Genomic DNA, 25,788 nt, shown 5'->3' on the forward strand with positions numbered 1-25,788 from the left:
TGTTTCTTGCTATATCTTAAATTAGTTTCTATATTTAGGTTTATATAAAATTTAGCTGTTTGTACAAATTTTTAATTCAAGTCTATTGGGAAAACAGGGTTGTTTTAAAAACTTGTGTGTAAGTTTTAGATTTTTTGTTTAAATCTTTCTGTGTCTTTATTGTGTTGTTTTATTGTTGTTTTTATATTGATATTTTTGTGCACTACAAAATTATTTATAAAATTTTAGTACTATTTTTTTTCTTGCAATCAATAAACGTTTAACATTTATTTATTTTGTCATTTGTCTGATTATTTTCGTTACAGAATATGTATGCAGTTTGCACTTTATTCAAAGGTTAAACGCAGTGCTTACACTTTGTGTTTACATTATAGCCTGTGTTTGCTGTTATATAAATTCAAATGGTTGTAATACCATATATCAAGTACCAATGTAATACCAAAAGGTTTTATAAGGTGTATAAATACGGAGTCGCGCCAGCTCCGGGCCGCAGCGCACATTACCCTTGCGCCGATTCCGGCGCGGATGCGCAGCGTCGGCTCGCTTACGGCCGCCGCATCTGGCCCGCTTGATTCGATTCCGCTTGTTGAGTCCACAGGCATCCGGCCCGAGTCCGGCAGCCGGAGTTGGGCCGAGGGGTAAGTCTCCGGCAGGCGATAATCTAGCCGGAACTGGCCCGAGTGTATTTTGCTATCTGGGAAGAGTGTTATGAGTTTGTGTAGTTTAATTCAGCACAAACTAATTGTTGGCTGAAGTTCTGTCTGATCAGGTCTGCCACACAGGAATCATGGGTAAACATGACACATATTGAGCTCTGTTAAATATGACCCCAGATCGAGCTGTCTGTAGTCTAGAATGATCTAAACATTTGCTGAAGCTGTAAACTGAAGCTTTGTCCATCATTTGATCAGGCAATAGCAACACAAATAAGTGCATTGTTGTTGGTCTTTGTTCTTCAGAGAAAGTGTTGAAATAATGGTGTAAAAACAGAGTCAATACCTGTGTTTCTCTGAGAGAGAGTCCTTTACTCGCTCCTCTGCCATACTGCAGCTAAAACACCAATGCAGACATTAGCAGAGCTTTCAGGAAACAATCAGCCGCTGACCATCACCTGGAGATGACAATATACTGAGATGAAGAACAGCACACTTTATAGCAATCAATGCTCACTTCACTAACAACAGCGCACTCAAACAGACCAAATGATGAGAGACACCACAAACAACACCTTACTGAAACAGACCCGATAGGACAAACTAACTTTAAGTCATTTCACTGCAGTATATTCTACTACATATATTCTCATTACCATTACTGCAGTGGGTTTAACCCCTGATCTGACACCTCAGATATTTAAGATTTGATCATTTGAACTTTTTATTTATTTATTTATTATTTCATTTATTAATTTTCTCGGTTAGTAGTCTGTTAGTGCTAAAACGTTACTAGTTAAATAGAGGTAAAGTTGGTTTTATATTCGCACAATCGTTCATTTAGAAGTCTCTATATTGTTTACCATGTTACTTTGAATATTCGATTGGAATTAGCATGCAAGTGTGGCTTGAAAACAACATTAACACTGTTTATTTGACTGTGAACAATGTTGTACTTTGATAGTCATTGGCTGCTAATATGATTTCACTGTTTAGAGTTTGCAAATAACACTTTTATGAAATTATATTATTAAGGGGAAAGTCTGAATGTGTGAATATAAAACCAACTTTACTTCTATCGCATTCTTCCGGTTAACGGAAGCTCTGCTTTCACTTTCGATTTCGTGACTGTTTAAAGTTTATTTTGTGCTGAATGATGTGAAATTTTCAAGTCAACCTGATATAGAAGAGCACAAACACTTTCAAGGGATAAAAATAACCCATTATATTGTTAAAATGACCGTGTTTTGACCGTGTTTAATCGGTGTTTAAGGCTTTGAGCTTCAGGAGCAGACAGTGCTATAAATCACGCTTATACTTATACACATATAAACCCTTCATCATCTCCACAAATCAGCGTAATGTAGAAGTGTTAAACTCACATGCAGAAGTACAGACGCTCTTGTGCAGCAGGAACACGATGTGAGCTCTTTGGCGCTTTCGGTTTGTCAACTTCTTCTTTAGTATTTTGGCGGCTGTCAAACTTAAATGTGCTTTACCGCCACCTGCTGGACTGAACTGCAGTCTGACATGGAGAGAGACGCGGGGAAAATCACACCATAAATTCAAGAGAAATAAAATGCTGATTAAATTTAAAAAAATCCAGTTAAAATTGTAAATTCTTTCTAACAGACCAGTTTCTTTCAGACATGAATTATTGTAGTTGACTCTAGTTTATTTTCTAGAGTAAATGTAATATTATGTCTAATAAATACTTCTCTTAATATTTTATTTGTATTGATAATCTTGACATTTTGTTATTACATGCTGCAATTGCTTCATGTTGGTTACAATCTAAGTAAATCATGTATGTGCTTTCCTATAAAATCAGTGTCTTGTTTAGTCCTGTATGTGCTATTCTAAAGTGGTTAAGACCATTTCCTCCCTCCAATTATTCCCCATTTCTCTTCCTTCACAGATTCACCATTGGATTTTATACAATGTCTTCCAGAGTCATTTATATCCCAGTATTCCTGCCTTATACTCTCTGTCTGTATCTCTATTATAGTTTTGACTTCAGCTTTACATAATTTACCCTGAAGGTTTATGTGTGAATGTGTCTGTGTATGGGTGTTTCCTAGTACTGGGTTGCGGCTGGAAATGCATCCGCTGTGTAAAACATGTGCTGGATAAGTTGGCGATTCATTCCGCTGTGGCGACCCCAGATTAATAAAGGGACTAAGCCGAAAAGAAAATGAATGAATGAATAATAAAATATATTCCGGCTTCATTAAATCTCTGAGACGACTGTACATTTCTTGAATTTCCAAACTGAATTGAGATTGGGTGTCAGCTGATGTGTTCTGGACATTTTCCTCGCTCCACTTCAGAAAGCCGCCACTAAACCCTGAACCAGAACTGTTGGTTGCAGTTGGATGCCATTTATAAAGCTCAGAACTGTCAGTGTTTACAGCTCATCGTATTAATCTAACAGAAAAGATAAATACACTTTCATAAATAACATTTTCATGAAATAAATAAATTATAAATACATTAAACTTAAAGAGGATGGAGTAATGTTTCAGAAGGAAGAGCACACTGCTGACTCCGCTTATTTTGATGGGGTTCATGCTAAAGTAGTTCAATCGACATGCACATTAAACTGCATCTGAACAACATAGTGTATGAATAGAAAGCACCAAGACCTTAAATAAAAACTAATAAAATCTAAAAAGAGGAAGCTTGCTTGTACATAAAGTGTAGAATGATGCTGAGTCGTCTAGAAAAGTCACAGAAGTGCTGAAGGTAACTGAGCAGAACACAGAACTGGGGGGTCAAGACTATTGCTCTCACTGACAGAGCCCTTCATGTACTGTATGTGAACAGAAGTGCCGGCCGCTTGTGCTTTCACTTCAATTAATAGTTGCTTATTTCTCTCAGTCCTGGAAGTCCTGCTATAAGTTTGTGGCGTTCTGTTCAGTTTTATCTGTGAGGACAGAAGCAAGACAGTTACTCAGTCTTCTACCACAGAGTCATTGTGTTTAAACTAGACTGGCTCATCACTAATGCCTGAAGCACATCTGACTCCATGTGTTTCTGAAAGGGTTCAAATAAATTCAACCCAACGCAGAAAACATTTACACAGTGATGTAGCCCTGATCAGTGAGGCTCGCTGGCCATGTTAGTGGATGTAGACCAAACACTGCATTTGTCCCAGCCCTCGCCCCTTGGATTTCTTGAAGCAGTAAGTGAATGAGGCTATAGGTGATTTACATATGATTTAACAGTCAGACGAATGATTGTGGAGCTGTGGAGCATTATTTACACATGCATAAATGTGTGATGGGAAAGAAGAACTGGGAGAACTTTCAACATTTCTGTCACAAACCAAAGCTATCTATCATGTCCCTGAAGCAGTAAGTGAATGAGGCTATAGGTGATTTACATATGATTTAACAGTCAGACGAATGATTGTGGAGCTGTGGAGCATTATTTACACATGCATAAATGTGTGATGGGAAAGAAGAACTGGGAGAACTTTCAACATTTCTGTCACAAACCAAAGCTATCTATCATGTCCCTGAGGCACGTCTCTGAAATTGCATGTAGAAACAAATTAATAAAATACACACAGTGTCTACATTTTTTTCAGCATTACAACTATTTATTCAAGTTCTTTTCTTGTGATAAATACAAATAAAATAAAAATGTATATTTTTTCATAAAAAAAAAACAGGCTACAAAGTTACGTCCTTCAATATAAACTCAACCCTATTACGCTAGCATTGTTCCACTTATAGCAATTTATATGTATTATTACATCACAGACAGTAAGTGACATCATTCAGCTCTCTTTAACAGCACGGTGGAAAAGAAGGCGAGATATATTGTCATTTATTTACATTTTTTAAGGTTTATTATGGTTAGGAAGGGTACGGTCAAGCTTAACAATTCAACCCTGTAATGTAAAACTAAGATGGAGTATGATTGATTTCTTAATGAAATGTTGGTTTTACAGCAAAAGCTTTGTGAAATGCTATTATTAAGTGAAGTTTATGTATAAACAAATTTCGAGAGGATCACGTGCTTATGATTGCTAGCAGCTGACCCGCATTATCCAATTCACTACGATCCAATCAGATGACTCCTAAACTACTATAAATACCCTGGGGTTTATTCGATTGCTATCTTCGTTTCGAAGAGGCAGCTTCACCGTAGCTAGCTCCGTTGAAGAACCTACTCTGAACCAGCATGGACAACCAAAGCAGCTACCAGCTACCATCTACCAGCTATCACCTACCAGCTACCATCTACAAATTACCAGCTATAATCTACAAGCTACTAGCTATAATTTACAAGCTACAATCTACAGCAGCAGCAACAACTGCAGCAACAACAAATGCAGCAACAACAACAACTACTACTATTACTACTTCAAAACAACTCCAACAATTGCATCAACAACTTCAAAAAAACATCAAACCTTCCACTTGAACGCATCTGCTGTGTCTTCAACCATATTCTCCAGCAAATGACAGCCAAAACTCCAAAGCCATTGCAATGAAACTGAACCATTACCTTTTTCCTAGCAGTGCACATGCTATGCACATGAAGGGAAGCTTTGCAATATAACTTTACCAAACATTTAGACTAAAACATTTATAAATCTTTTGAATAACAAGATAAACAATGATTTTAACTAAAGATACTTGCCTCTTGCCCGTCCACTGATCCATAACATTTAACAGCTTATTTGCTGGAATGTTCAGCAGAGCAACAGCTCAAGTCATAAACAATGGTGAACTTGATCAACAAAATGGCCGCCGGGCTTTTTCACCTTTGGCACGCTTGACTGGCTCTCCTTTAAGCCAATAGCTGTAAGGAAAAGCGTCACCATCCAATAAGCTCTCTGGAGAAGGTCACGCCCTCTCTCTTGACTCTGTTGCAAGTCTTATGAGCGAATTTTGGCCAGACACGCTTGTGAATCAAGTTAAGATACCAACAAATGTTGTCCATGGATTAAAGTAAAGCCAATTACTAACATTCCATTCACAGTTTTACTAAGTGGTGACATCGCCCTTGAAGTCTTATAGAGTTCAGAGTTTGATGTTAGCAATGTTAGAAAAAATGTTAGAAAAAAAAAAAAATTAAATAAATAAATAAATTATACACAGAGCACTGAGGTCCAATTACACTAGACCAGTGACTCATTTATTCATACACTAGTGTCTTATGTAAGCTTATAATGGCAAGTCAGTTGGATGTGAAACAGCAACAAAACAAACTTCCTGATTGGCTGCTATGAATAGGAGGACATTTCTGACAACAGATCTTCAATAAACAATTCCAGGACCACCAGACAAACCATACCCCTTATCCTCAGCTCTCCATCCATTTGCCATTCTGAGGGGAGATGAATGCTCACCTCTACCATCCTTGCACATAGCGACATCAAGCTATCAGACCATGCATAAATAAAAAGACCATGACATTTGGCTGCAGAACCTGACCCTCATACAACCCATTACATTTTATATGCTCTTCAAATACAATCACACTCTACATAAAGGATGCATTTCCACTCACATAGCTCACATCCTCGATGCCATATTTCTCAAATTGCTTTGAATTGCGTTGTCACCCTGATACTAACTTCTGATTTCTGATTTCAGGTCTAACCCAAGGATCTAACCCGGGCGTTTCAGCTCTCCCTTCCTTAACCTTATTCTGCTCCAATCTACAATCTGCGACTACCGAACCTGCAACAGTGAATAATAAATTCATGATAGTACCATTCTTGCCCCACTGTTCAGAGTTCTTGTATTAGTGCTATTGACATTGCGACTTGAGAATTCTCTAGCAAAAACCCTTGATTATTGGTCTCCGTTTCTCACAATTCTATATTCCTAGCATTAACAGCACCATTCCATCAGACGAATACTCGTTGAATTATCATGATATAGACCAAGCAATTTCGCTCATCAGTTTAGCCGGTCACAATGCTTGGCTTGCAAAAATCAACATTTCATCCACCTTTAAAATCATGCCAATTCACCCAGACTTCTGGCACTTTTTTGGCATTCATTGGCGCTCACAATTTTACTTTGCAGTCCGATAAACTTCGGCTGCAAAAGTAGTCCTAAAATTTTCGATATGTTTAAGAAGCATTATGATGGATTTTATCTAATAACTACGAAATCCCGCATAATCCATCTCCTCGATGATTTTCTCCTCATTTCCCCACCTTCTTCACCTCCAGCTTAACACCTATCGAACACCCAAAAGGTTTTCGAAAATCTAGGCATCCCCCTCGCAGAGGAGAAACAGCCGGTCCCAGCACTTCCATAGAATTTCTGGGCATCAACTTAGATTCGAATAAATTTCAAGCTTCCCTTACCAAAGAAAAGATCGACCGTATAATCTCTTTATCTCAAATTTTCCTCGAGAAACAATCATGCACCAAACGCGAACTGCTATCTATTCTCGGACATTTCAATTTCGCGATGCGCATAATTCCCCAAGGCCGCCCGTTTATTACTCACCTCCTTCAGCTCTCCTCCTCTGTCCCCGGTTTAGAAGATACCATATATCTTTCTAAACCCAGTCGCAATGAACTCAGCTTATGGATCTCCTTCCTTAAGCAATGGAACGGCTGTTCCTTTTTCTATAGCAACCTAATTTCTTCCCCGGTGGATATTAATTTATTTACTGACACTGCCCCCTCAGTCGGGTTCGGCAGCTTTTACCAAGGTCACTGGTTTGCTTCAACGTGGCCCCCGCAGATGTTCAGTCTACCCAGAAATCAGCAATCATCTGCGCTTTCGAACTCTACCCCATAGTCGCAGCAGCGCTTTTATGGGGAGATGAATGGTCCGCCTCTAGCATTCTCGTTCATTGCGACAACGAAGCCACCGTTTATTGCATTAATAAAGGACGCTCACACGCACTTCCAATTATGCCCTTACTAAGATGCCTCTTTGGACGGCAGCCAAAAAGCAATTCATTATGACTGCTAGACATGTTCCAGTTTGCAAAAATCAAATTGCTGATTCTTTCTCTCGCTTTCTTTTCCAGAAATTTCGGCTCTTGGTACCGGAAGCAGACCAGCATCCAACACCTGTTCCACTCTATTCACAAATTATATTGCCATAAAACTTCCATATCTCTGATCCTTCACGCTGTCGCACCAAGGACCCTTGAGTCGTATCTCACAGCATGGAAATCTTATAAATATTTCCATACCCTGTATCAAATACAGTTCCCAGATTTTTCATTGCTTACCATCACCTCATTTATTTCCCACCTCCATACAGCCAAAAATATCCAGGCAAGCTCCATTAAAAGCTACCTTAGTGGGGTCCAATTTTTCATAAATTGATTTACGGGGCCACCTCAGAAGCCATTTCTAACGCTCAAACTTCCCTCCTCATTAAAGGTATCCAGAAATCACACCCCTCCCCCCTTCCTGACACTAGACTACCCATTACACTCAATATTTTAGCAAAGTGCATACGCACACTGCGCAAAGGATACCTCTCACTCCACACAGCCTGTACACTAGACGCCATGTTTACCCTGGCTTATTTGGCTTCCTGAGGTGTTCAGAAATGGCTATCTCATCCAATTTCAATCCCGCAATACACCCCACTATATCTGATCTAACACTGCTGAATGCTGAAACACTCGCCTTTTCATTAAGCAAAACAAAACAGATCAGACAAGCAAAGGGCATTTTATTTACATTTTTAACATTTTTTTCCCCACACAGCCATTCCAAACTCTCCTAGCTTTTCTCCATTTAAGGAGAGCAAAGGAGTCCGACCCACATGCCCCATTTTTTACTGATGACGCTAACCGTCCAGTAACCCGTTTTTGGTTTCAAAAACATATGAAAGAAGTCCTTCGCCTTTCGGGCGTTTCCCCCGAATTATATTCCAGCCACTCATTTAGAATTGGCGCAGCCACCACAGCAGCTCACAAAGGTCTATCCTCGCACCAAATCCAGACCCTAGGCCGCTGGTCTTCAGATGCGTTCAAAGCTTACATTCGCCTCAGCCGATCCCACCTCAAGACAGCCCAGCTAGCCCTAATCAGCTAAATTCCAAACTCCAACTAGGGGTACGAGCTCGACCCTAAGTAGGCTGGAGTACGCGTGTGTGTGTGTTTGTGTATGGGTGCGCATGGGAATGTGTGTGATTGCTCGCACAAATACAGTGTGCGTTTGCACACGTATACATGCTTGTTTGCGCGCGGATATGTATATAGGTGCGGGCGTACGTCTAAGTATGCATATGTACGTGCAAGCAAATGAGTATGTGAGCCTAGGGGCATTACATGTTGTGCAGGTTGCATGTATGCTCTTAACTTTCCTTTCAAACCTACTATGCTCCTTCCCTCACCATGCTCTGACCCCCGCAGGGGTCCAATCCCTAGCCCATCCCCGGCCCATCCCCAGCCACCCCTTCACTACCACCTCCAGTAAGAGCCTGCACTACCCCCTCCCTCTTCCAGACTCTTACTGCCCCCGCCCCATAGCTCTGACCCCCGCAGGGGTCGCGCTGAGCTTCGACTCTCGCAAGAGTCACCATTTGCGCCGCCCCCCCCACCCAGGCCATTAGAAATGGTATGTACGCGCATGTTATACGCATACATCCGATGTATACCTGTTCCGATGCGTGTGCATGCACATGCCGAAACAGGAATAGACGCACGTGCATGCTCACGCACGCAGGTTATTCCCTCTCTCCTTTTCTTCCTTTGGCGTCGAGTTCCTCCGCCCTCTCTTTTCTTCCTTTCTCATAGGCCATCAATCCTCAGCTCTAACTCCTGCAGGAGTGACTAAAACGAGCTTCGACTCTCGCAAGAGTCCCGCCCCGGCCACCTCCTGCTGCAGTCTCCACCGCCCCCCCCCCCTTTTCCCAGACTTCAGCAGGAGAAATGCCCGCAGGGGTCGCTCCGAGCTTCGACTCTCGCAAGAGTCAATCACCGCCCATGCCCGGCCCTTACCATGTAATAACCATATACATTCATATTTATTTATATATGCATATATACTCCTATATTCTCCTTCTTTCTGGCGTCGAGATTCTCCGCCTGGCAATTATTTGCCCCTTCTTTCTTTCTTACAGCGTGAGTGCTTCCGCTACTTTTACCCTTCTCTGATCTTCCCCCTTATCTCCTTACCCTCCTATTTCCTCAATTTCTTTTCCAGCGTTGAGTTCTCCGCTAACTGTCTTTCTTTCAGCGTCACTCTTTCGCTATGTTCTTCCTTTCGCTTAGGCCCTCAATTCTCAGCTCTAGCTCCCGCAGGGGCGACTAAAACGAGCTTCAACTCCTGCCGGAGTTTAAATCTTCCCGACTCTTGCTTGAGCAAACTAACCCCAGCTCCCACCCCCGCAGGGGTGTATATATTTGAGCCTTGACTCCCGCGGAGTCAATCCAGCCCTGCCCTCACCCCGCCTAGGCTCTAGCAGTCTACTTTGCTCTGCTCCCGTAGAAGCTTCTCTTCCTAAGCTATAAACACTATATCCAGCAGCCGGATATGGCTTGTTACACCTGCTTTTTGGGGGGCTCTTCAATACGCGGCTGCTGTCCCGAGCTATTCAAAGGCATTTTGGGGAGTTCTCGAGATCTACCTGAGCTCAAACTCCCCTCCCGCTTTGCAACGGGAGGGAGCCCTGGGCTCGAGGATCTCATGAGCTCAGGGCTCTCTCCCGGGACAGCATGCCAAACAAGCTTTATAATTAATCATCAGCTAAGTGTGAACTCTTGAAGTGAAGTTTATGTATAAACAAATTTCGAGAGGATCACGTGCTTATGATTGCTAGCAGCTGACCCGCATTATCCAATTCACTACGATCCAATCAGATGACTCCTAAACTACTATAAATACCCTGGGGTTTATTCCATTGCTATCTTCGTTTCGAAGAGTCCCCCCTTCCTCCCCTACTCCTCCTTCTTAGACGGGTGACACGGTGGCCCAGTGCCTAGCACTGTCGCCTCACAGCAAGAATGTCTCTGGTTCCTGGCTTTACCAAAACTAGCAGACATTTCTGTGTGGAGTTTGCACTTCTCCCCGTGCTCACGTGGGTTTCCCCCGGGTTCCCCGGTTTCCTCCCACCGCCTAAAAACATGCAATTAAGTCAATTGAACAATCCAAATTGTCAACATAGACACGCTTCTAGTTAGTAACTAATTTCAAGAGCATTCACTTGCTACAGCAGGGGAGTTCTCGAGATCTACCTGAGCTCAAACTCCCCTCCCGCTTTGCAACGGGAGGGAGCCCTGGGCTCGAGGATCTCATGAGCTCAGGGCTCTCTCCCGGGACAGCATGCCAAACAAGCTTTATAATTAATCATCAGCTAAGTGTGAACTCTTGAAACTCAGTTTAGTTCGTTACGGGGTTGAGAATAACGGCTGTCCAAATAAGAATAAAAGAGAAAATAATATAAAGCTTTAATGGCTGAGGGGGGAAAAGATGATGTTGTGAACACTTCAATTGTGCCTCATTATGTAGGCTATTTAATAATATCATCAACACACTTTTAAACTTGAGTTTGCTCAAGCTGAACTATTAGCCAACGCCAGGAATGAGCCTTATATTCTCTCAACTCTTAAACGTGCGCACACTACAAGATCTGAACACATCGGGCACAGCACACTACAGGATACTATTGAGACGACTGTGCCTGATGGAGCACATCACCCGACTGCAGAAGAACTCTGCTGTTTATTATAGGCCAGCGCACACATATCTGAGCGACTGCCAGAGCAAACAGCCTGCAGAATCAAGACAACAGCTGCTTGTTGAAGAGAGCACATCATGTCCAAACACACGTCTGATACCCTAATGATTATTCGGGATCAGAGAGAAGACGAAGGCGGATGAACAGAAGGAATGGATATGTGATGATGCTGTAGGGGGAGAGCGCTGTGGAGGGTTTTGTGTAAAGCACCATTGACCAAACGTGTTGGGGATTTACAATGGAGGATTCTGCAGGGGATTGTGGCAGTGAACGCGTCATATGTGTTGTTCACTCTAGTGTCCATGACGAGTGTCTCTTCTGTGCACATGGAGAGACTGTGGATCATCACGGCTATCTGGAGTGTAGACGCTGAACACAATAGTTTGATATGTGGAGCAGAGTTTTCCTGAAATGTGGACAGAATTGGACTCAATGTCAGTTTCTTCTGGAGCTGGCGATAGTCAGAGATACAGACTGAAATGGCGGCTCATTCACTGTTCAGCTGCTCAAGCAAAACTTGCTCTACTTACCACAAGAAGAACCAGAACAGATGATGAACACGCTCAAGAAATTTAGAGATTTAAAGCAATTCTCTCTCTTTCTCTCACACACACACACACACACACAAAAACAAAAGAAAGTGAGACGCACACAACACAGACACTTGTGCACACACAATCTCACACACACATACACTCTCTGTCGCACACACAAACACAAGACACTCTCACACAGACATGCACACACACGGACACACACATACGCACACACTCACTCTCTCACACACACACACACTCACACAACACGCACGCACGCACACACACACACACACACACACATTCTCTCTCACACACACTCACACACACACACAACACTCTCACATGCACACACACACACACAACACTCTCACATGCACAAACATACACAAACAGACACAAACACACACACTCGCTCTCACACACAAACACACACACAGCTACACACTTTCACACACACACACACACTCTCTCTCTCTCTCACATACACACAGCTACACACTCTCTCACACTCTCACACACACACATTCACACACAAGCATATACACACAGACACACACACTTTGTCTCTCTCTCTCTCACGCACACATGCACATACACACATGCACATACAAGCACATACACACGGACACACGCACATACACTCACACACACACACACACACACACACACACACACACACACACTGTCTGTCTCTCTCACTCTCTCTCACACACACACACACACACACACTGCTGCTGCTGACTGCTCCTGCAGAGGATTCTGGGTAAATCTCTCGTCAGTCTTCAGCTCAGTTTCACTGATGATCCAGAATAATCAAACCCAAACCCAGGGCAGAGCGGCTCAGTGAATGTGGTCTGGACTGAGTGGATGAGGCTCATTGTGTCTCTATAGATGTTGTAGAAGATCAGAGTTCCTGCACTGTGATCCACAAACACTCCTATTCTCCTGCTGAGCGCCTTCACTGGGAGACCAGTGCGTGTGTTATTGTGTATGAATATGAAACTGGAGGAAGAGCAGCGCAAACTCCAGGACTGAGCATTACCTCCAAATCCACACTCATCACCTCCTCCCTTCCTCCTGATGCTCTTATATGACACTGATATACGCACACCATGATTTCCACTCCAGTCAATCTCCCAGTAACAGCGTCCACACACACTCTCTCTGCACAACACTTGAGTGTAATAATCAAATCTGTCTGGATGATCAGGATACGGCTGTTTCTCCTCCACACGCTTCACCTCTCTGTTCTCCTCAGACAGAATGAGTTCAGTGTGTGCTGTGTTTGGATCCAGAGTGAGGAAACAGACATCTGAACACAAGAACACACACATTTACAACCACAGCTGTGTGTGCGCGTGCATGTGTGTGTGTGTGTGTGTGTGTGTGAGAGAGAGTAATATTGTGTGTGAGAGAGGCAGCATGTGAGTGTGAGATTGTGTGTGCATGAGTATGTGTGTGTGTTGTGTATATGTGTGTTTGTAAAAGCGATAGTGTGTAAGTGAGAGAGTGTGTGTGTGTGTGTAAGAGCATGTGTGTATGTGTTTGTTGTGTATGTATGTGTGTGTGTGTTTGAGAGAGTGTGAGAGACCATATGTGTTTGAGTGTGTGTGTGTGTGTGTGTAAGAGTGTGCATGTGAGTGAGATTGTGTGAGTGCATGAGTGTTTGTAAGAGCAATTATGTGTGATGTGTGTGTATGTGATTGCGTGTTGAGTATGTGTGTGTTTGAGAGTGAGTGTGTGTGTGTGTGTGTGTGTTTAAAAGAGGGAGAGAGCGTGTGTGTGTGTGCGTGTGTTTGTGAGAGCAATAGTGTGTGTGTGTGTTTGTTTAAGTGAGGGAGAGTGTGTGGTGTGTGTATGTAAGAGAGAGTGTATGTGTATTTGTGTGTGTCTGTGTGAGGGAGTATGTGTGTGTGCACGCATGAGTAGGGATGTAACGGTATCAGAATTTCACAGTACGGTAATACCTCGGTATGAATGTCACGGTACGGTATTTATTGAATCATTTACAGGAAAAAACAAAACTTATGAAAATACTCCAAAAAAGTGCCAAAAGTGTCAATGACATACAAATTAGCCATCTATCTGTAAGCTTTGAAATAGGAACTTCAATTTTAATAACAAAAAATTATTAAACCATGTAAAAAAATTAAGTTTCAATTTAGTATTGTTGAAAACTCATCATATTCAACATTTAATCACTCACTCACTTAGAGATGGGTTTTAAGGAAAATTATCATATAAATATAATCTGGTAAAAGCTGGTATCTCTGGGTATTTACAATGTCCCCTGCAACAGAAAAAAACCCTCTCATTTGGGACTGAGGTTTCTGAGACAGAGATATGACTTGGCCCAGGTTGACAGCAGTGGGTAACGTTGTGCATTGTCTTTCCCCCACTTGAGTGGACAAGCCATGAGTGAGATAGAGGTCTCATGTCTGCATCAATCTGAACAGTGTGCTGTGTTTCTGCAGTCCCCATGACTGTTATTAGTCTTATTCTTATACTTGCAGGCACGTGCACACACAGGGCTCAACCTGTGCAGTGCACATGCCCTTATTAGTGTGACACACCCTCCGTCCCGCCCTTCAGTAGGCGCGCTCAACCAGGTTTTGGCATCTGAGGTTTTGGCATCTATACTGTACTTCATTTCTTTATTCTAAGAATTTAAAGTCCTAATTTCTAGTTCAAAGTATTTTTATTATTTATAAAACTGTAATAAAATTTACAGTTTAAATGTGTAAATAAAGCAATTTGACAAAATGGTAGGAAATAGTTTTGATACATCAAAAAGTGTACTTGTAATAACTATCCAACAAGATTACCCAGCAAAAATTAGTTCTTAATATGTCACTAAAATGTATTATTTATACCTCAATTAAACAGAAAATCAGGTGAATAACTGCAAAAAGGTTCAGTTCTTCAGAAAACAAATAACCCCTTTCAATAAGCTGGCTACAGGCCTGAAAGTGTTATGTTAAAAATTGTTTATTAACTGATAAAGAGAGAGTTTAATAAAGACTATCGTTCATTTTTCGTACAAATTAAACATGTCTCACAGTATTATTAAAAGATGGAGCACAGGCTGTAGTTTTTCTGACAAATTGTTTCAACCAAAACTGGGGATGTTACTCTAAGAGATTAGGAGAACTGGCAGGGTCATATACGTTTACATGTAGGTGTTTATTCTGCAGTTAGTTTTCAGGGAATAATGTTTACAGACTAACGTTAGTCTGCTTTAACGTTAGACTGAACGTAAAAGCGGTGAAAACACTAGCATAACGGCATTATCATCATGGACTCATTCAGTAGCGAACTTGAGTTTATGTGACTCACACTTTTCGTTGGAAAAAGCTCTTTATGTCCACCTCTTCTTGCTACCTCCATTCTCACTTGTGTGTGTCTGTCATACACCTCACACACATGGGGAAATTCCAACTGCGCAGTTGTTTTGGCGCTGTTTGTATCTGAAACTATGATCTGAAAGCAGCCACTCACATGACAGCAGGGAAAGGCACAGCCAATCACAATGTTCATATGTGTTTGGGGGTGATGCGACTCGAGGAGAGAACGTGATTTAACCCTTTCAGCATGTCTAGGTTTATACTGACAGCGCGATGTTTCTAAGTGAATTAAATTATTGGTGGGGACACCATCCACCCTAAATCTACGCCCCTGAGTGTGTGTGTAAGAGAGAGTGTGTGTGTGTAAGAGCATGTGTGTGTGATAGAGAGTGTGTGTGTGTAAGAGCATGTGTGTGTGTTAGAGTGTGTGTGTGTAAGAGCATGTGTGTGTGATAGAGAGTGTGTGTGTGATAGTGTGTGTGTGTAAGAGCATGTGTGTGTGTGTGTTTGTGTGTTGTGTATCTATGTGTGCATGTGTTTGAGAGAGAGAGTGTATGAGAGAGCATATGTGTTTGTGAGAGCGATAGTGTGTGTTTGAGTTTGTGTGTGTGTGTGTGTGTGTGTGTGTGTGTGTGTGTGTGTGTGTATGCGTGTGTGAGTGTGAGAGAGGGAGTTTGTGTGTTGGAGAGTGTGAGCATGTGTGTGTGTGAGTAAGATTGTGTGAGTGCATGAGTGTGTTTGTGAGAGCAATTATGTGTGCGTGTGTGTGTGTGTATGTGATTGTGGTCGTGTGTATGTGCGTTTGTGAGAGCAATAGTGTGTCTGTGTATTTGAGAGCGGGAGAGAGCATGTGTGTGTGTGTGTGTGTGTGTGTGTGTGAGAGACAGCGTGTGTGTGTGTGTGTGTGCGTAAGAGAGAAAGCGTGTGTGTGAGAGAGAGAGCGTGTGTGTGTGTGTGCGTAAGAGAGAAAGCGTGTGTGTGTGTGCGTGAGAGAGAGACTTTGTGTGTGTGTGTGTGTGTGTGTGTGTGTTTGTCTAGTCTACATACATTTGTGTGGTCCTGCTGTAATCCTCGTCTCTCCTCCATGATCCAGACTGTAAACACACACAGATTGACATTCAGTCAGTACACAAACATCAGCTTATAACACACACACACACACACACACACACAATAAGACATGTGGAGTGTGTGCTGAATGCTGGATTGTGATTGGCTGATCTCAGTGCATTGATAACTGCAGTAAAACAACATGAGTGTGTGTGGAGCTGTCAAATCAGCTTCTGAATGACACACAGAGCTTTTAGATCAGATGTGGAAACAGAAAACAGAATGGAAACACAGAAACAGACAGATATAAAGACTGAAGGATTCATTCAATGATCAATTGACAAAAGCGCAGCACAATAATAAAGCAGAATTCAGTGTTAAATGACTTGAAATATGATGGAGATCTTCATCTTCTGTCAAATGCCTCTTCATCATCTCCAAACATTGCTAAGTTGGAGAGCAGTGAATCCAGACCAATCTGCAGTCCTCCTCGCCCTTTGGAGGCTTCGTGGGTTTGTGTTCTGTTTATTGTTCATAATACTTCAGTTATAAAGGATTAGTTTAGGAGTTTTTTGTCATTTGCTTTATTTGAGTTTGTTCAACATGTGATTGTCACTGGACTATATCAGAACCAGCATCACTGTCTGCTGATCACTTTTATTGCCTGATATTTTGTGTTCATGTTAGGTTAGAAGCAGAAAAGATCCAGATTACAAGATATGTGAGATATTTGCCAGAAACATCTTTGTTATGTCCACATTGTGAATGTAAAATTATATTGTTTATTTTCTTCCTGTTTATAGTTTTACTCCGCCCTTATTAAAGTGTGATAAAGGACATTCTGTGTCTGTGAAGTTAATGAGGGAGAGTTTAACTTGCTGTTAAAGTATACACAGGACGTATTTGGAGAACAGTACACACACATCTCTGACCTGATACTGTACAGTTCTTCAGCAGAAATGTAGAGAACAAGTTTCACTGCTCAACTACAATGCTGAAACTGTACAGTGTTAATATGAGATATAATATCACGCTTAATGTGAGAACTGCCCCAGTGCACTGACATATTTAACAGCTTTGATTCATATCTGGACACTAGAAGAGCAGTGAAGTATCAAAGTATCTGTATTCACAATAAAAAAGGCAGTGATGCTCCACATACTTGAGTTTGTCCAGTGTGTAGTTTGGATCCTCCAGTTGTTCAGAGAGCAGCTTGACTCCTGAATCTCCTGGATGATTGTAGCTCAGATCCAGCTCTCTCAGGTGTGAGGGGTTTGAAGTCAGAGCTGAAGACAGAAAACCACAGCCTTCCTCTGTCACCATACAGCCAGACAATCTACAAACACAGCAATAGTCCACATCACACAGTTGGACAATCACACATCTCTTTGTGTTGTGAAGATGCTGACTGCTGTTTCTGCTCATGTCAACAGCAGTGATGAACACACACATCCTGATCAGCTCTCCTTATTGATCGAGCCCTCGCATCAGCAAACACACTCACACACTCAACAAGGTTCTCGACATCATCTGTAGAAGTGTACAGAGCATGACACGTTACACGTGTTATTGTATATATTTTTAGTTATTTTACTGTAGTTGAACCTGGTAAAGTTTTCAAACAGTGAACTAAGACTGCAACTATTAAACTTATTGCAACAACTAACTTATCTATATTAAAGGTCTTCAAATATGATTTAGATTTACAGTAATTGTTTTTCATCTTTCAATCTGATTTATTCTTGTGTTTAAAGCGTTTGTCATTCCTCTACTTCAGTGTCTCAGACTCATTCAGAAATGATTATTAAATGCTGGATTAATGCACAAGAGAGTTTGGCGAACACGTTTTACACCATTTCAAACATATATTATATGTTTGGCTGTATAAGTCACATACAGTGCTCAGCATAATGGAGGACAGCCCATTCTGAAAACCAAGACTTACCTCCATTTCTCAGTCAATATAGGCAGTGTATTCTGCTGCATTTAAACAGAACACATTTATTAAACAGATTTATTCATGACAATCATATTTTAGTCACCAAACATATTCAGAAATTGAAAGACAATACAATTAAAGTCAGGCTAAATACTGCAAAAAACTACTAAATTTCAGCTAATTTTTCCATTGTTTTGCTTCTCTTGATTTTTCCTCTTTTTTAAATTTGTATTTAAAATTTTTCTATACCACATAAATATGAGTGCACTAGTTTTTACACCGTTATCATAAGTTATTTTGTTAGATGAGCTCAAGATTTGGCTAATCTATTGTATATGCACAAATATAATATTGTAGAGCTTCCTATTAAAATATGAATGTAAAAGAGAGATTAGTGAGGGGTGTACTTATATATGCTGAGCACTGTATATTGTTCACCCAGAGTGTTTACATGGTCACACAGCAGTAACACAACAAGCATTTAGTTTGGGCTAGCTTCTGCAGATGGACATTTCTGTACACTGCCTTTGATGGGTGAGTGGGGGAGTGTCTGTTGTCTCTCAGGTGTGAATTATTCATGAGCATTGTCACTCACACATACAGCTGAGATCACCCAAAACAAACTTAACAAAATGTAGTAGTAATCATTGTAATGTTTTCTTTGAATGAGCGAACAGAATAATTTCCACATAATTGTGCAGTAAATATTCTAGACTACAAGACTGCTTACTCTAAAGTCTTGTTCAGGCACATTCAGGGTGCTTTCACACTTGCCTTATTTAGTTGAATTGAATCGCACTAGAGTTTGTTTTCCCTTTTGGTGCAGTTCGTTTGGGCAGGTGAGAATGCAGCAATCGTACTCGAGTGCGCACCAAAAGCGGATAAAATAAGCGTACCCTGGAGCGGTTTGTTTGTGGTGAGAATATGATCAGTACTAAAACAGGTCCAACCGCAAAAAGTACTGCGACTTTTGGACCAATCCAGCTGCCGTAGACCGATGCGCTGTGCATTATGGGATATGGAGGAAAAATATTTGTTGACAGCGCTTTACCAACAGAGAGAGAAAGGGGAAAACATTACCAGATGGATCGTTAGTAATATTTCCGCAAGATGACCATGTCGCAGTTTAGCTAAATTAATTCACGCCTCCTCCTGAAGTGATGAGCGATGCATTAAAACATTGTTTTCCAGCCGCGGCCGCACTTCATCCTCGAAATGTATAGATTGTCTAAAGCAGGGATACAATCAGCCAGCGCAGTCGTTCCTTCAGAGAAAAAAACGACATTTCGTGTCTGCCGGTTTTGTTTACCTGCTGGAGTTCATTGGCATTTTCCCGCACGTAAATTCTGACCAATCAATAAGCAATTTAGGAAATATGTTCAACAACATCTGGCCAATGAGAGATGTGGATTTTGTCAGATGACTGCATTTTGGTTTGTTTCAACTGGTTCAGACCAAAGACAGCAGTTTGGTATGAAAACGACCCAAAGACGACAGAAAATACAACAATGTATCATTTATTACCCTTGGTCCGGACCAAATGAAGCGAACTACAAATGTGAAAACCCACTTAGTTTTCTCCAAAACATACTAACCACACATAATATTTGTTTTCTAAAAAACACAAGCACGTACATCAATATTTCTCACATATTATTGTAGCTCAGTTTGTGCTGAATACAAATAAAACACATGTTGGCCAGTTCTGTGTAATAAGTAGCTGAAATCAGCACAGATGTCAGGGCATGTCAAAACATCTCAGGGGCCAAAATCACCTCAGACCCCTGAGGGTTAACTATTCAATTCAATTCAATTCAGCTTTATTTGTATAGCGCTTTTACAATGTAGATTGTGTCAAAGCAGCTTCACATAAATGGTCATAGTAACTGGAACAGTGTGGTTCAGTAACTGGAACAGTGTGGTTCAGGTTTTAGTGTTTAAGTTCAGTTACAGGTATAGTATGAGCAGTGTGAAACACAATCACTGATAAACCATAATTCCTGTTATCTGGGGTTTAGTATCACCCAGGGTTAACATGTTCAAGCATGAAGAGCTCTAATATGAAACTGTCTGACTGTAGTTATTGTAGAGTGGAGAATCATTTACCTCAGTGTGTCCAGTTTACAGTGTTGACTCTTCAGTCCATCAGAGAGAAGCTTCACTCCTGAATCCTGCAGGTCATTGTTACTCAGGTCCAGCTCTCTCAGGACACAGTTTGAGGATTGTAGAGCTGAAGACAAACTCTTACAGCACTGAACAGTGAGATTACACCACTGTAGACTGTGTAGAGGACAGTAAAAGACACTGTATTATTGTGTGTGAGTGTGAAGTAATTATTGAAGTGCCTATAATGAGTGATTTCTCCTCATAGGGAAAAGGAAAAGACTCCTTTAACTATTCAGAGTTGCTTTGATGGTCACATGGAGGAAGATCAAACATTTGTATTTCATTATAACATAAACCTACATAAAGAGAAGATCTCTGGACCAAAATGAGTCGGCCAGACAGATTTATTTGCTATTTCTGAGCAGAATTTAGTTAAAAATGTGAAGATTTATGTAGAATGACTTAAAAGAGTAACAATCATAACAAAAAACTTATTGTATAAAATAAAATAAAAAAATACCTTTTAACTGTTATTTAATGTTTACAAAGCAAGACTCTCATATAATATTAACAGACAGAAAATATGACTTTACAAACTGTATTGCAAATAAATCACATCAACATTTTAATATTAGTCAATAATATTCCTGAAATTAATATAAAACTGACTGAATATAACTTTACACACATTAATATCAGTAAATAAAGAGACTCAGTGATGGGCTGAACATCTGCAGAAACACAGCTCATTTAGAGACGCCCCAAAAACACCAAAGAACACCAATCAATGATCATTTCAGCAGAAATTACACTAAAGAGCAATATTATATCTGATATAAACAGGGTTTCTCATATTTGACTTCACATTAAATATGAAATATTCACAATAAATAAACAGAAATAAAATACATCACAGCATATGCTCATTACCTCATCAGACTTTACAGCATTTCACAATGTAAAAGTCATTTGTGACGGCATTTATTTGATGGAAATGCTTTTATTTTACCTCAGTGTGTCCAGTTTACAGTGTTGACTCTTCAGTCCATCAGAGAGCTTCTTCACTCCTGAATCCTGCAGGTCATTGATACTCAGGTCCAGCTCTCTCAGCACACAGTTTGAGGATTGTAGAGCTGAAGACAAACTCTCACAACACTCAATAGTGAGTTTACAGCGCTGTAGTCTGTGTAGAGGACAAAGAGCAACAAAATCAGCAGTAAGAAATGAGCAGTGTTGAGTGTTTATGAGTCCAGTCTACAGTGATAAAAGCAACACTGGAAATAAACTATATATATATATACTGCCCAAACAATAAAGGGAACACTAAAATAACACATCCTAGATCTGAATGACTGAAATATTCTTATTAAATACTTTGTTCTTTACACAGTTGAATGTGCTGACAACAAAATCACACAGACATGATCACTGGAAATCAAATGTATTAACCCATGGAGGACTGGATTTGGAGTCACACTCAAAACTGTAGTGAACTGCAGGAATAGCCGACACACTCCAGACACATGAGGTCCAGCATTGTCTTGCATTAGGAGGAATCCAGGGTCAACCACACCGGTATATGGTCTCACAAGGGGTCTGAGGATCTCATCTCAGTACCTAATGGCAGACAGGCTACCTCATGGTGTTGTACAATGGTGTTAAGCCTGATTTATACTTCTGCGTCAGGTGACCGGCGTAACCCACGGCGCAGGCAACGCGCGTGGCTGTGCATTTATACTTCTGCGCGCTGTCTCTGTCGGTCTGCATTAACACTTCCGAAACGCTAGTTGGCAGTGAGGTGTAAATGTTCCTCTGTGTCGAGTTTCTTCGCTACTTTTTTGCATTTCCTGAACACTTCCGGGATGTACAAGTGGCTCAAACTCGCTCATTTTGAGGCAGGAACCGGCGGACGTGCAACAACTTTAACTATAAAGTAAACACAAAACAAAACTTTCCATCCAGAGCTCCTTCACGGGACTCCACACTTGTAAACAATCCCTCGCGTCATTCGCGCGGCTCTCGGTCCCGCCCAGACTCGTCAGCGCTACCAAGCCGACCAATCACAGAGCTTACGCTACGCGTCGTTGCGACGTGTAGTTACATTTTTTGAGAGGTGCACGTCAGTGACGGCGATGGCCACGGCGAAGGGCTATGCATCAGCGCCGTAGCATACGCCGACGTTTGACGCAGAAGTATAAATCAGCCTTTAGGCTGCAACCCCCACCTGTGGACATTGGCCCTTATACCACCCTCATGCCTCAGAACAAGTCTATTTATTTCATTTAAACATATCTTCTTTTTATTTATTCATGTAAACTACATTAAACTGAACTACACCTGTATTTCCCCATCCATATGATAGTAATAAATTATTGAACAGATTATTAATAACTAATCAGAGAGCATTTTACTGAGCTCAGTGTAAAGTTTAGTGTTTAGGCCTACAGTAAATGTAATATTAGAGGCATGTCTGCGGCGAGACGGCAATACTGTGTCTAAAATTACACTATTTCTCTGATCAGAAAACAAACACAATTATCCAAGAGCAACACTGTGTTAGATTTGAGCAAATACACATCAACAAATGTCCTATTCAGCTGGAGGAGCACAGGGATTTACAGGGATTTGAGTTATTTTCCAGGATAAACTGTAAAGCAAATGAAGTAGATTATTAAATAAGTACAAATGTTGTTTGTGTGAGTAAAAAGTCAAGAAAAGTTTGTTAAATACGTTTAGAAATGATGAAATAAATGAGCAAATAAGAAAACAGAACACTGCCGCCGCGTCCCCATGCAGTAATATGGTGTATCAGCGATCTCACAGGGGGACGATATGGCCAGCTAAAGGTTTTTTTGTTAAAGCATGGCAGTGATTCACTAAACTGATCTGAGTCTTCAGTGCAGACTGATGTGTGTCTTCTGTGATCAATCAATGAATACTCACACAGCTCTTCTGCAGTTTCTCACAGCTGCTGTCAGTCTCCGTCTTCCCTCAGCTGATGTGTTGAATTTATTGGAGTCTAACTCATCCAGCGGCTCCTCTGACATCTCAATCATGTAGGAGATTGTTGAGCAGTGAGCAGGAGTGAGTTTCTCCTCTGAGTGTTTGTCTGATTTCACAAACTCCTGAATCTCTCTGGCCAGAGTCTGATCTTTCACCTCCAGCAGACAGAGAAACAGATTGATGGATCTTTCAGCTGAGAGAGGGTTATCTGTCTTGATCTTGTTTTTAATATACTGTGTGATTCTCCTGATGTTCTCTGAGCTCTCCTCTGTGTGTGTCAGAAGTTTCTGGAAGAGTCTCTGATTGGACTCCAGTGAGACGCCCAGCAGAAACCGCAGGAACAGATCCAGATGACCATTACTACTCCTGACAGCTTTATCTACTGCTGATCTGAGCAGATCATACAGAGACTCCTCAGAGCTGGCCTGTAGATATTGATTATATGAATTTTCTTCATCATAAATCACCCTCAGCGGTTCTCTGTTCTCTGTTAAATGGCAGTAAAACACAAAGAAAGCAGCCAGAAACTCCTGAAAGCTGAGATGGATGAAGCTGTAGACTTTCCTCTGATGAATCACAGATTCCTCCTTGAAGATCTCAGTGCAGATCCCAGAATACACTGAGGCGTCAGTGACGTCTACGCCGCTCTCAATCAGGTCCTCCTCATAGAACATTACATTGCCCTTCATCAGCTGTCTGAAAGCCACTTCAGCAAGTTTGAGGATCACTCCTCTGTTGTACTGCAGGGGTTTCTCTGGATCTCTCTCTTCATACTTCTGCTTCCTCATGTTGATCTGAATCAGCAGGAAGTGGATGTACATTTCAGTCAGAGTTTGAGGGATTTCTGCACTCTCATCTTCTTCCAGGAGCTTCTGAAGCACAGTGGAGGAGATCCAGCAGAAGACGGGTATGTGGCACATGATCTGGAGGCTTCTTGCTCTTCTGATGTGTGAGATGATTCTGCTGGCTTGATGCTCGTCGCTGATTTTCTTCCTGAAATATTCCTCCTTCTGAGGCTCAGTGAATCCCTGAATTTCTGTCAGACGCTTGATGTATCTGGAGGGGATCTGATGGGCTGCTGCTGGTCTGGAGGTGATCCAGATGAGAGCAGAGGGAAGCAGATCTCCTTTCAGGAGGCTCCGCATCAACACAGCCACTGATGAAGATTCAGTCACAGCACAAACTTTCTCCTCATCTGAAAAGTTGAGTGTGATTCTGCTTTCATCCAGACCATCAAAGATGAACACAACTCTACACTGCTCATAAATCTTGGGCTCCAGATCTTCAAGTTCAGGATGAAAGTCCAGCAGAAGTCTGTGAAGACTGTACTGATGATCTCTGATCAAGTTCAGCTCTCGAAATGGAAGCACAAACATGAAATCTACATCCTGATGGTCTTTTCCCTCGGCCCAGTCCAGAATGAACTTCTGCACAGAGACGGTTTTCCCGATTCCAGCGATGCCTTTAGTGAGAACAGTGTTGATCTGGGCTTTCTCCTTCTTGATCTTCTCCTCATGTCCTGCTCCAGCTGAGGCTTTAAAGATGTCATTGCAGTAGACTGGAGTGTGTTGTGAGGGTTTTGTTCTGGCTCTTTTCTCCATCTGTAAAACCTCATGTTCTTCATTCACTCCTTCACTCTCTCCTTCTATGATGTAGAGCTGTGTGTAGATCCTGTTCAGGAGGGTTTGAGTCTCTCCATGGTTGATTCCCTCAAATAATCTCTCATACTTGTTCTTCATGCTGGTTTTGTGCTGCTCTTTGACTCTCTGAAGTTCATCATGTTCTGGTTGGAGTGAATCCTGCTGCAGGTGTCCAGTCTGAACATCTCTATCCACACTGCAGGAACAACAACAACACAAAGAATCAGTGAGTGCGAGTGTAAAGATCCTCTAGTGAAGTCATGTGTGTTTTCTCTGAACCAGCTGAGACACAATACACAGATTTAATCAGATTTAACTAAACAGCACACACTGATCACATCTACTGCTCAAAATGCTGTAAACATTTAATAGTACTTGTCATTTATTAAATGTAACACTTCAATCATTTGATATCCTTCATTCACAATGATGCTGGATGCTCACTGAAGACATTTAAAATCTTTTTAGGATGAAAATGTGAGAGAGCACAAGTGTAACACTGCCGGTCCTACACCACCCAGACCCGCTCCGAGCTGGGATCAAACCGGCAACCTTCCGCATGGGGGTCAGTTGCTCTACCAAGGAGGCTAAAGACCATGACCTCTAGCGTCTGTCACTAGACGTTACAATAAAGACTGTGTTGTGTGTTTGTCTCACAGAACTTGTTCATTCATATCGTCTAAAATCTTTCTCTTGATTATCCACACTTTGCTGACTATTGTAAAAGCCTGTAAACTCACTCTACTAACTCCAACAGTTTGAGTATTAATACTTTATTAGTACTTCACTAATGATCAGATGTGAGTGTGTGGACATTTAGTTTTGAAGT

General features: G+C 41.4%; 2 protein-coding genes and 2 long non-coding RNA genes across 7 annotated transcripts in view; 1 reads left to right on the forward strand and 3 right to left on the reverse strand.

The window, feature by feature from the left end:
* Positions 1-746, forward strand: part of LOC148681370 (uncharacterized) — a 4,723-nt gene extending 3,977 nt beyond the window's left edge. Inside the window, exon 6 of the long non-coding RNA XR_015942842.1 lies at positions 1-746. This exon is cut by the window's left edge and continues 78 nt beyond it. This is a non-coding gene — a long non-coding RNA (uncharacterized LOC148681370).
* Positions 1-25,788, reverse strand: part of LOC148681268 (uncharacterized) — a 482,092-nt gene that overhangs the window by 195,614 nt on the left and 260,690 nt on the right. The gene's annotated exons all lie outside the window — the stretch shown is intronic.
* Positions 1-25,788, reverse strand: part of LOC141377041 (uncharacterized) — a 441,555-nt gene that overhangs the window by 120,798 nt on the left and 294,969 nt on the right. The gene's annotated exons all lie outside the window — the stretch shown is intronic.
* The window catches only part of LOC100332612 (NACHT, LRR and PYD domains-containing protein 3), a 59,862-nt gene that overhangs the window by 14,399 nt on the left and 19,675 nt on the right, over positions 1-25,788 (reverse strand). For all 3 annotated transcript variants that reach the window (XR_015942536.1, XR_015942538.1, XR_015942537.1), the window contains exons 5-11: positions 23,260-25,155; positions 21,326-21,499; positions 20,317-20,490; positions 17,434-17,607; positions 16,269-16,315; positions 2,036-13,189; positions 1,000-1,111 (exon numbers count right to left, since the gene is read on the reverse strand). This is a non-coding gene — a long non-coding RNA (NACHT, LRR and PYD domains-containing protein 3). The remainder of the gene's footprint in view (positions 1-999; positions 1,112-2,035; positions 13,190-16,268; positions 16,316-17,433; positions 17,608-20,316; positions 20,491-21,325; positions 21,500-23,259; positions 25,156-25,788) is intronic.

The sequence above is a fragment of the Danio rerio genome, chromosome 4 (genome assembly GCF_052040795.2).
Source record: "Danio rerio strain M-AB ecotype USA chromosome 4, GRCz13ab, whole genome shotgun sequence".
NCBI classification, from domain to species: domain Eukaryota; kingdom Metazoa; phylum Chordata; class Actinopteri; order Cypriniformes; family Danionidae; genus Danio; species Danio rerio.